Source organism: Hyperolius riggenbachi, chromosome 7 (assembly GCF_040937935.1).
Source record: "Hyperolius riggenbachi isolate aHypRig1 chromosome 7, aHypRig1.pri, whole genome shotgun sequence".
Taxonomy (NCBI): domain Eukaryota; kingdom Metazoa; phylum Chordata; class Amphibia; order Anura; family Hyperoliidae; genus Hyperolius; species Hyperolius riggenbachi.
In genome coordinates, this window is record NC_090652.1 from 9,228,016 (window position 1) to 9,239,691 (window position 11,676).

Genomic DNA, 11,676 nt, shown 5'->3' on the forward strand with positions numbered 1-11,676 from the left:
GCCAGCAGGGAGGAGGTGCAGCACATACCCAGCATCCTGGGGATCAGACGCAGCGGGCCAGCAGGGAGGAGATGCTATGGGAGGAGGTGCAGCACATACCCGGCATCCTGGGGAACAGACGCAGCGGGCCAGCAGGGAGGAGATGCTATGGGAGGAGGTGCAGCACATACCCGGCATCCTGGGGATCAGACGCAGCGGGCCAGCAGGGAGGAGATGCTATGGGAGGAGGTGCAGCACATACCCGGCATCCTGGGGATCAGATGCTGCGGGCCAGCAGGGAGGAGATGCTATGGGAGGAGGTGCAGCACATACCCGGCATCCTGGGGGTCAGAGGCTGCGGGCCAGCAGGGAGGAGATGCTATGGGAGGAGGTGCAGCACATACCCGGCATCCTGGGGATCAGATGCTGCGGGCCAGCAGAGAGGAGATGCTATGGGAGGAGGTGCAGCACATACCCGGCATCCTGGGGATCAGACGCAGCGGGCCAGCAGGGAGGAGATGCTATGGGGGGAGGTGCAGCACATACCCGGCATCCTGGGGATCAGATGCTGCGGGCCAGCAGGGAGGAGATGCTATGGGAGGAGGTGCAGCACATACCCGGCATCCTGGGGATCAGACGCAGCGGGCCAGCAGGGAGGAGATGCTATGGGGGGAGGTGCAGCACATACCTGGCATCCTGGGGATCAGATGCTGCGGGCCAGCAGGGAGGAGATGCTATGGGAGGAGGTGCAGCACATACCCGGCATCCTGGGGATCAGACGCAGCGGGCCAGCAGGGAGGAGATGCTATGGGGGGAGGTGCAGCACATACCTGGCATCCTGGGGATCAGACGCAGCGGGCCAGCAGGGAGGAGATGCTATGGGAGGAGGTGCAGCACATACCCGGCATCCTGGGGAACAGACGCAGCGGGCCAGCAGGGAGGAGATGCTATGGGAGGAGGTGCAGCACATACCCGGCATCCTGGGGAACAGACGCAGCGGGCCAGCAGGGAGGAGATGCTATGGGAGGAGGTGCAGAACATACCCGGCATCCTATTATTATTATAATTATTATTATTTATTAGATTTATATAGCGCCAACATATTACGCAGCGCTGTACAATAAATAGGAACTAGGGATCAGATGCTGTGGGCCAGCAGGGAGGAGATGCTATGGGAGGAGGTGCAGCACATACCCGGCATCCTGGGGATCAGACGCAGCGGGCCAGCAGGGAGGAGATGCTATGGGGGGAGGTGCAGCACATACCCGGCATCCTGGGGATCAGATGCTGCGGGCCAGCAGGGAGGAGATGCTATGGGAGGAGGTGCAGCACATACCCGGCATCCTGGGGATCAGACGCAGCGGGCCAGCAGGGAGGAGATGCTATGGGGGGAGGTGCAGCACATACCTGGCATCCTGGGGATCAGATGCTGCGGGCCAGCAGGGAGGAGATGCTATGGGAGGAGGTGCAGCACATACCCGGCATCCTGGGGATCAGACGCAGCGGGCCAGCAGGGAGGAGATGCTATGGGGGGAGGTGCAGCACATACCTGGCATCCTGGGGATCAGACGCAGCGGGCCAGCAGGGAGGAGATGCTATGGGAGGAGGTGCAGCACATACCCGGCATCCTGGGGAACAGACGCAGCGGGCCAGCAGGGAGGAGATGCTATGGGAGGAGGTGCAGCACATACCCGGCATCCTGGGGAACAGACGCAGCGGGCCAGCAGGGAGGAGATGCTATGGGAGGAGGTGCAGCACATACCCGGCATCCTGGGGAACAGACGCAGCGGGCCAGCAGGGAGGAGATGCTATGGGAGGAGGTGCAGAACATACCCGGCATCCTATTATTATTATAATTATTATTATTTATTAGATTTATATAGCGCCAACATATTACGCAGCGCTGTACAATAAATAGGAACTAGGGATCAGATGCTGTGGGCCAGCAGGGAGGAGATGCTATGGGCGGAGGGGCATAAACATACAGTAAGTAGGCAGCAGGGGCGTAACAATAGACCCTGCAAGGGATGCAGCCACAGGGGGGCCAGAGGCCACAGGGGGCCCTGTCATGAGAGACTGACAAATAAGGGCAAGGAAAGAAAACTTTCAGCTCTCTGCACAATTATTCTGACTGCCACTGCTCAGCCACTGATAATTAATCATACAAAGTTTTGCAGACAAAGATTTGTATACAGTCCCTATTCAGTGTTCAGCAGGGTCTTGTGTACAGCGCTGTTCTACTCCACTCCAAGTGCTGTGTCTTGTAGTGATGCTTGAGGAGTCTGAGCACGGAGAGAAAAATCTTTCTGCTCTCTGCACAATTGTTCTAATGACTGCATCTGCTAGCCACTGATAATGAATCGTAAAAAGTTTTGTAGACAAAGATTTGTAGACAGTCCCTATTCAGTGTTCAGCAGGGTCTTGGGTACACCGCCCAGCCCCCAGCCTCTCTACCCCTCCCCAAGTGCTGTGTACTGTAGTAATGCTGGAGGAGTCTGCAGAGCTCCGCCCCCAGCCTCTCTACCCCGCCCCAAGTGCTGTGTACTGTAGTGATGCTGGAGGAGTCTGCAGAGCTCCGCCCCCAGCCTCTCTACCCCGCCCCAAGTGCTGTGTACTGTAGTGATGCTGGAGTAGTCTGCAGAGCCCCGCCCCCAGCCTCTCCACCCTCCCCAAGTGCTGTGTACTGTAGTGATGCTGGAGAAGTCTGCAGAGCCCCGCCCCCAGCCTCTCCACCCCTCCCCCAAGTGCTGTGTACTGTAGTGATGCTGAGGAGTCTGCAGAGCCCCGCCCCCAGCCTCTCTACCCCGCCCCAAGTGCTGTGTACTGTAGTGATGCTGGAGTAGTCTGCAGAGCCCCGCCCCCAGCCTCTCTACCCCTCCCCAAGTGCTGTGTACTGTAGTGATGCTGGAGGAGTCTGCAGAGCCCCGCCCCCAGCCTCTCCACTCCTCCCCCAAGTGCTGTGTACTGTAGTGAAGCTGGAGGAGTCTGCAGAGCCGGTTCTGCTCCATCAGAGATGGACAGAGTGAGTGTAATAAGCTGAGGCTGGGAGCACACTGGTCTGTATGCGTTTTCTGCTCACCATGTGCGTCTGTATGTGTGATAACATGCACGTTTATCACAGAAGCTAATGTAATTGATAGAGAAAATTTGCATGGTTTTATCTGCATGGGGAAAACACATACAAGTGTGCACTAGCCAACTGAATAACATTGGTTCTCAGTTTTCCTGTGCAGAAAGCGGGGTGGGTGTGTGTGTGTGTGGGGGGGGGGGGTTAGAATTTGGGTACCCCATCCATAGTTTCGCAGGGGGGGCCAGTGATTTCTAGTTATGCCCCTGGTAGGCAGAGTTATCTGGCTTCTGTGCTGGCTGGTCAGGCTTTCTGTTGGGTGGGCTGGCCTGCCGCCAGGTTGTCTGGCAGTCCCCCCATAGCATTTCCTGGCTGTCTAGTGGAGCCCCTCCCATACTCCCACAGGTCTCCCATTGAGTCACCACAACTCCCAGCATGCTCCATAGAACAACCTAACCACATCTCCCTGCATGCTCCTATAAAGGCATCACCACACCCAACATCCCTCCATAGAGGCAGCACATCACCGACATAGCTCCCAACTGTCCCTCTTTCCTCCTCATTTGTCCCTCTTTCAGGATTTTGTCCCTCTTTATGTATATATATATATATATTTCTCTACTAAAAATGTGTTTGACTTATTTCCATCCTAACCTTGAATATTACTAATTGTGAAATGTTAATATGAAGGAACATAAACCAGGATAGAAAGGACCAGTGTGGTTTGAATTATAAAACATTTTTCTTATGAAATCTTTATGGTATGCATAACTAGGGGTGTGACAGGGGCGTGCTCAGGATTTGAATTCATGTACCATAGCTGCTCAATACTGATTTCTTGCCACACCAATGTGTTGCATTAGTTTCTTATAGCCATACACTTCATAGATACCATGTTTCCCGAAAATGAGACACTGTCTTATATTAATTTTTGTTTCAAAAGATGTGCTAGGGCTTATTTTCAGAGGATGTCTTATTTTTGGGGAAACACTGGTAGTTTTCCTATACAAAGTGTATATACTGCATGTCATGCTGAAACACAAGCAGCATGCACAGAGCTTGTGGTTTGCAGATATTGGCTCTCACTTCCAAGAAACTGATTCTGCTGCTCATGTAGGTAAGAGTCTATTTCTTGCAGGCAGAGAACTCTGTCAGGCTCCCAAGAGCTATGATAGGATAAGCTGTGTGTCCTGGGAAGAGGTTAAGTGCAGCTGATGCGTATCACACAACAGATCAGGAGGGCAGGCCCCAACAAAAACACAAATTGCCTGACACATATACAGGACTGTAGAACTCACATTATACTGCTGCTCTCTGTATCCAGGCTTTGTATTGAGCGTGACTTGCTACTGTCATGTGGGCTGCTGCAAGGGCTTATATTCGGGGGATGTCTTATATTTCAAGCATGCTAGGAATTCCTGCTAGGTCTTATTCTCAGGGGATGTCTTACTTTAGGGGAAACATGATAGGTGTGCCCGATTCTGAGAAAAGGTATGTAAGGTGGCCAATTACAAGTCTTGCTTCTCTTTGACTCTCCTCTGAAGAGTGACAGCCTGAGATCCTCAAAGCAACTCTCCAAAGATCTGAAAACAAAGGTTGTGCAGTATCATGGTTTAGGAGAAGGCTACAGAACGGGAGATATACTGGGGAAGGAGGGGTTGGGGGGCCCTAAACACTACCATGAAAGTTATATTGTGGGGGAGCACTAGACACCAGGGAAGCTATATGTGGGAGGGAGGGGGACACTCTAGGCACCAGGGAAGCTATATTGGGGAGGGAGTGGGGACCACTAGACACTGATGAAATGCATGGGGGGGGCATGCCGCATGTAAAATTGGGGAGTACCTAAATGTGTGGCAGCAACAGGGGTCTTAATGTCTCATTTCGCTGGCTCCAAAAGTTAGGAGATATGCTCTTATAAGAAGCCATATTAACATTTTAAAGCGCCCAAAGCAGAACGCTGACCAAAGCCAAATGACTGCATACCACCTCTCTCCAGCTAGACAAGGACTACAAGCCCCAGCATGCCCTGATAGGTGGCACATGGGCGCTGGCAGTAGTTTTTCTACCACGTCAGACTGCGTCACCCATGCACCTGCTGTTTGTATATCACTCTGTAGACACTAGATAGTATCTTCCCTCCTGTTGGCGTATGTTACATAATCTCATTCTTTTCTTGGAAAGGTGGCTTCAGGCAAGTTGATGAAAGAAAGGCAAACAAGGCAAGAGTTCTGAAAGACTAGAGGGACTCATGTCAAGCTAGATGGATAAGAAGTCTGCCAGATAGGCAGTGTCCATAGATGTACAGCGCAAACAGCTGAGAGGCACGCAGCTCAACATCGCCATCTAGTGACCGCCTGAAGAAATTCTGCAGCCACCTCAGCCCAAAAGATGCCCATGACAACAACCAAGGTTTGTAAAGCGATTTTCTCCCGTAGGACTTAAAGGGCATAACCATGGCACAGACCAGTAATTGGCTGATTTCTAAATTGTGGTATAGAGCGAGAATTCTACAAGTCTGCAAATGCTAGGCTAAACAGGTGGCTTTTCAGTCTGGATCTAAATAATTCCAGGGATCGGGGCTGTCTTTACTGGGTGTGGAAGGGAGTTCCAAAGGGTAGGGGCAGCATGACAGGAGTAGAAGCAGTATAGTAGTAGTAGTATAGTTGTGGTGTAGCAGACATAGAGCTGTATAGTAGTAGTACTAGTAGTAGCAGTATTATAACTGCTATCACTACTATTAGTGAAGTAGTAAAAGTACTAGTAGTAGCACAAGCAATGGTATTAGCTAGTAGCATTATAATAGTAAAAACATTAATAGTATAGTAGTAGTACTCTAGAATTACTGTAGTACTAGTGTAGTAGTAGCAGTACAAGTATTAGTACTAATAGTAATAGTATAGTACTTAGTAGTAGTAGCAGCGGTAACACTGGTGGTAATATTAGAATACTAGTAATAGTAGTGGTAACACTTGTACTTGTAGCAGTACTATGATTGATAGTAGTAGTACAAGTAATATAGTATTAGTGGTAGTAGCACAAACAGTATTAGTACTGTAGTGGTAGTTCTAGTAACATAGTAGTGAAGATGGACGTTCACTAACAGATCCACTTTAAATGACTTCCTGTAACGTCACACCTATATTAGCTGAACTGCCTCCATATTGCCCCATTGCATAACACCAGCATTAGTCACCTTTATCAATGCTTGCATTTTTCCCGACATGGAAATCAATTTCCAGTGCGGATGTTTGTCTCATCTATAAACCCACAAGTGGGAATTGCAGACTCTGATGGCTGCTTTCACACTAATTAAAATGCTTTTATTGGTTTTGGTCATAAATGGAGGAAGGCAGGTGGCTTTGATGAAATGTTTGCTCCTCTCTGTGTGTGATCACAAAAGGACTTCTGGGTAAATATTAAACTGGGGCTGATCTCCCACCAGGTGTGAGCAGGGATCTCTCTGTCCCCAAACTCTGTCCCAGGACGTCACCTTTGTCCCAACCCCATCCAGGAATTCAGAGGAAGCACACAGGACAGGGAGCTGAGATCACTAGAATCAACAGCGCTCATCATGTCACCAGGACCGGTGACAGAAAGACAAACGCAATGCTTTTTTGTTTGACCTGAAGTCAGAATTCAAAGTCCTCCCCGGCATCTTTGTAGCACTGCGGCACTTGCAAAGAAACTGCACTCATTTCATAAAAAACACAGATTTGAAAATGTACCCGAGGTGCAAATATACTGATGAGATAAACAATTATATGGCTTTTTAAAGGGGCACTATTGCGAAAAATTGTAAAATGTAAAATATGTGCAAACATATACAAATAAGAAGTATTACATTTATTCCAGAGTAAAATTAACCATAAATTACTTTTCACCTATGTTGCTGTCACTATTACAGTAGGTAGTAGAAATCTGACAGAAGCGACAGGTTTTGGACTAGTCCATCTCTTAATAGGGGATTCTCAGGGATTTATTTATTTTCAAAAGCACTTAGTGAATGGCAGTTGCTCTGCCCAACTGAAAAAAAAAACTGTGTAGGGAGCAGGGAAGCTGGCCAGCATCATTGTTTAAATCCTTTTTAGGGAATATCTTTATAAAGAATAAAAGTCTTGCAGAGAATCCCCTATGCAGAGATGGACTAGTCCAAAACCTGTCGCTTCTGTCAGATTTCTACTACCTACTGTAAGTGACAGCAACATAGGAGAAAAGTAATTTATTTTTATTATTTAAACATTTACAAAGTAGGTTGAATGTTTTAATGTCTCTAATTAGTGGAAGCCTATTACGTGTCCCAGACTTAAAATACATGAACTATTGACCCTTTTTATTAGTGATGGGTTCACGAGTAGATAGCTACTCGAAAATGTCTGATTCTAATGAGGCTTAATTGCCTCAGGTGTATGCATGGGAGACAGGGGGTTAATTACTTAGATGTCCAGCGCTTCTATGCGTATCACACGCTCGCACGCGTCCAATGGGACCCGGGTGCTCCCAAAGGCGGAGTCTCCGTACTGCGCATGTGTGAATGCGTGTGAGAGGGCGCATGCGCAGCACAGATTGGCCCGTCTTTGGAAGCACTCGGGCTCCTGAAGACTTCCGAAGTCTCCAGCAGCGCAGATAGCAGTCTCTGACGCATCAGTTGATGACTGCTAGTGCTAATGGTGTAATGGTTAAGGGCTCTGCCTCTGACACAGGAGACCAGGGTTCGAATCTCGGCTCTGCCTGTTCAGTAAGCCAGCACTAATTCAGTAGGAGACCTTTGGCAAGTCTCCCTTACACTGCTACTGCCAATAGAGCGCGCCCTAGTGGCTGCTGCTCTGCTCTGGCGCTTTGAGTCCGCAAGGAGAAAAGCGCAATATAAATGTTATTTGTCTTGTCTTGTCTAATGGGGGAGCCTGCGGGGGATGAGGGGACCGGGAGAGGAGCGGGCAGGCTATATAGGACCCAGAGCCTTCCCTCTCCTTAGGTAAGTATCTGTGCTTTTTTATTTTAGCTTCAGACTCTATTTAATACTTTGAAGCTGACGGTTTGATTCAATGGGTAGCAGTACAAAGGGTTAACACATTGTGAGTGGCCTATGGTGGCGCAATCAATATTACTTTACTAGTATTTCCCGCTTATCTGTGTTTGGGTTCCTCGTGACAGGATGTTTGGATGTGTTGGACACACAGAGTTCTATGTCAGTGGGACACACATGAGCACAGGGACTTGTGTCACCATGCAGCCAATATGTGACGCTGCTGCCAGTGACAGCAGTGGAGGATTATGGGAACTCATTGACGAGAAAGTCCTTATCTTGGCAATGGCTACGCACATCGTTGTGCCGGTTATTTACAACAGGAGGCCTTGGACTTTGTGTTCTGTTTAGACACAAAAAGTCCATCAATAAATGAGAGCGATAGTTGTGTGTGGGCGGCCAGGCCAAGTCAGGAGTTTAGCTGGACAAACTTAAAGGGGAACCTTATTCAAAAGAAAACGTAATGAACAAAATATTCATTTATAAATTATTTAGCCAGTGTTTGCCTGTGATCGTCTTGGCGCTCTCTTCGCATTCACGTTTACAAGATTTCACATGTGCTTCACCCCTCCTCTGGAATCCCCTGTCACAACCCATCCATCACTCTCCAACCTTTGTTATCTCTAAAGAGGAACTCCAGTGAAAATAAAGTAATAACAAAAAAGTGCATAATTTTTACAATAATTATGTATAAATGTAATGGATAGCGGAGATGCCGCCGCAGAGACAAGCGGCATGGCGGCTATCTCCGCGTATCAGCCGGCGGCTTCGGCCGCGCAGTTACATGCTGGTGCTCTGCCTGGTCCTTCTATTGCACATAGATTGAGGGCTACGCGCGTGCGTGCGCCAGGCGACAGGACCTTTATGCGAATAGAAGGGGAGTCAGCTGATCTGCCTGGTCAGCTGACTCCCGACGCTACCTCAGATTGGCTGAGTGACTGGGGCGGCGCTGCGGAGCATCTGTGTATATATAGTGGTAGTCTGTCAGTTGCTCTGTGTCTGCTGTTGCGAATGCTAACGTGTGAGCGCTCAGACCTTAGTCAGATCCCAAATTGTGCTAGAACCAGCAGGAGCTGGGGATCCACACTTAGCCAGATTCTGATGATAGCTTAAAGTACTAGTTTGTTGTATTATCTGTTGTGACCTTCTGCTTCCGTTGACTATTCTCCTGCTTACTGACTCTGTGCCTCTGCCCATCTGATTCACGTTGCCGACTTTGCCTGAACTCAACACTGAATCAGTCTTCTGTCTTTGTACCTTATCTGTCCGTACGTTGCCTACTCTGCTTGTCTGACCTCTCTGTCCTCGCCAGTGGGCCTAGCCACTGGTGAGGGATCTGTACTCTTTCACCTGCCCCTCAGGTGAAGCTCAACTGCAGCCCTGTCTGTAACACCTGCTCCTCAGGTGTCCACTAGCTGCAGTATAGTCTTAATCACCTGCTCCTCAGGTGAACACCCCTTGCAGCTCTGCCAGTAACACCTGCTCCTCAGGTGTCCACTAGCTGCAGTATAGTCTTAATCACCTGCTCCTCAGGTGAACACCCTTTGCAGCACCGTCTGTAATACCTGCTTCTCAGGTGTCCACTGGCTGCAGTACAGTCTTAATCACCTGCTCCTCAGGTGATCAGCCCTTGCAGCTCTGCCAGTAACACCTGCTCCTCAGGAGTCCACTGGCTGCAGTACAGTCTTAATCACCTGCTCTTCAGGTGATCAGCCTTTGCAGCACTGCCTGTAACACTTGCCCCTCAGGTGTCCTTTAGCTGCAGTACAGCCTGACTCGCCTGCTCCTCAGGTGATCCTTGGCTGCAGTATTGTCTGAGTCACCCGCTCCTCGGGAGACCTCCTCTTCCTCATTACTGTTACACCAAACACTATCTCACATTGGTAGTCCTGTGTCTGGCTATACTAGCATTATTGGTGATTCTGCAGGTCACCATATAATCAGGTATAGCATCTGTATTATTGGTGATACTGCAGATCACCAATAATCAGAAAATCTGTTTAGCTTACACCAATCGTTACAATAAATGATTAAGTAAGTGTTTGCCGATTGTAAAATCTTTCCTCTCCCTGATTTACATTCTGACATTTATCACATGGCGACATTTTTACTGCTGGCAGGTGATGTCACTGGAAGGAGATGCTGCTTGCTTTTTTGGCAGTTGGAAGCAGCTGTAAACAGCTATTTCCCACAACGCAATGAGGTTCACAGACAGGAAACTGCCAGGACCATGGTCTACACAGTTTCCTGTGGGAGGGGTGTCACCACAATATCAGCCATACAGAGATTAACAGTGTAAGAATGGCTGCAGTTTACATTTTAACTGAACAGTTCATATTTATCTTCTTTGAGGATAAAATGTTCTTTGCTTTAAAGCGGTATGAAACCCAGCATTTCTTATTTTCTCTAAAAGATTATTTACAGCATATTATATACTACAGCCATTTTTTTCTTACTAGAACAGCATTCAACTAGTTAAACACATGACTTACAAGTTCCCTGCAGGGAAAGCTGGACGCATCTGAACTGGAGATAACATTATCTTGTGTTTACTTAATTGTATCAAGTGAGGAATGTAAACATTCTCTGGCAATGCAGACACTCCAGAACATAGACAGATACTCAGAAAGCATTTCTGGGTACATTACAATATGAATACACCAGTTATGAATGAAATGCAATGTCAGCTCTCAGAGCAAAAAAATTGTACTTTGGGAAATTGTAATTTGTAAATGAATAATAATACTTATGCACAAAAGCAAATATGATAACTGTATGGGATATAAAAAGTAGGAAAACATGTTTTTATTGAATATTATGTTAGAGTTTTATACCGCTTTAAAGTAGGACCAACCATATCTTTAGAGTCCACAGTAATCTACCTACCTGGTCACAGCTCCGCCCCCTTACTTCATACCAGAACTCTGCAGGGGGTCTGTACCTGCCCTCCAGCTGGACACATAAAAGCAATCACTTAATCGATGTTATGCTTTTTACAGAACTGGATTTGTAAATCTCGGTTATAGCAGTCAACATTTACTCTGAATAATCGTTGAAGGACACACAATTGCTGGTAAATCTTGACATAAAACCATAAAATTCTCCCAAGTTAGTTTAGCTTTATAGCCATATAATCAGGAGGTTGTTATTGTGGAAAGCATAATTTGCTGTGTGTGCATAACTGAGGCTGCAGCGCCACCGTGTGGACAGTATTGGGAGAAGGTTTGGACAGTGGTACTATAGTAATATGTACTGTACTAAACAGATGGATATCAAAATCTGTTTTTATGTATGGGCCCCCTAGGGGTCAAACGTATACAACAATACTGTACAATATAAATAAAATTAGGTCAAAGTCTAACCCCTTACTACCCCGTTCTCTATAGTTACCAAAATACAACACTTGTTTAAAAAAAAGTGACAGCATTAAAAAAAACACCATAAATAGTAACCATAGATTTGTAATATGTATTTAACCATTATTTTTGCAAATTAGGGCTTGTATTTATTACTATAGTACAAAGAAACATAAAACCTAAAAATACACCTTTATTTCGGCACTGCGCAGGCGCAGAACTACTTCCCTTGCGCAGTACAGTCCTGA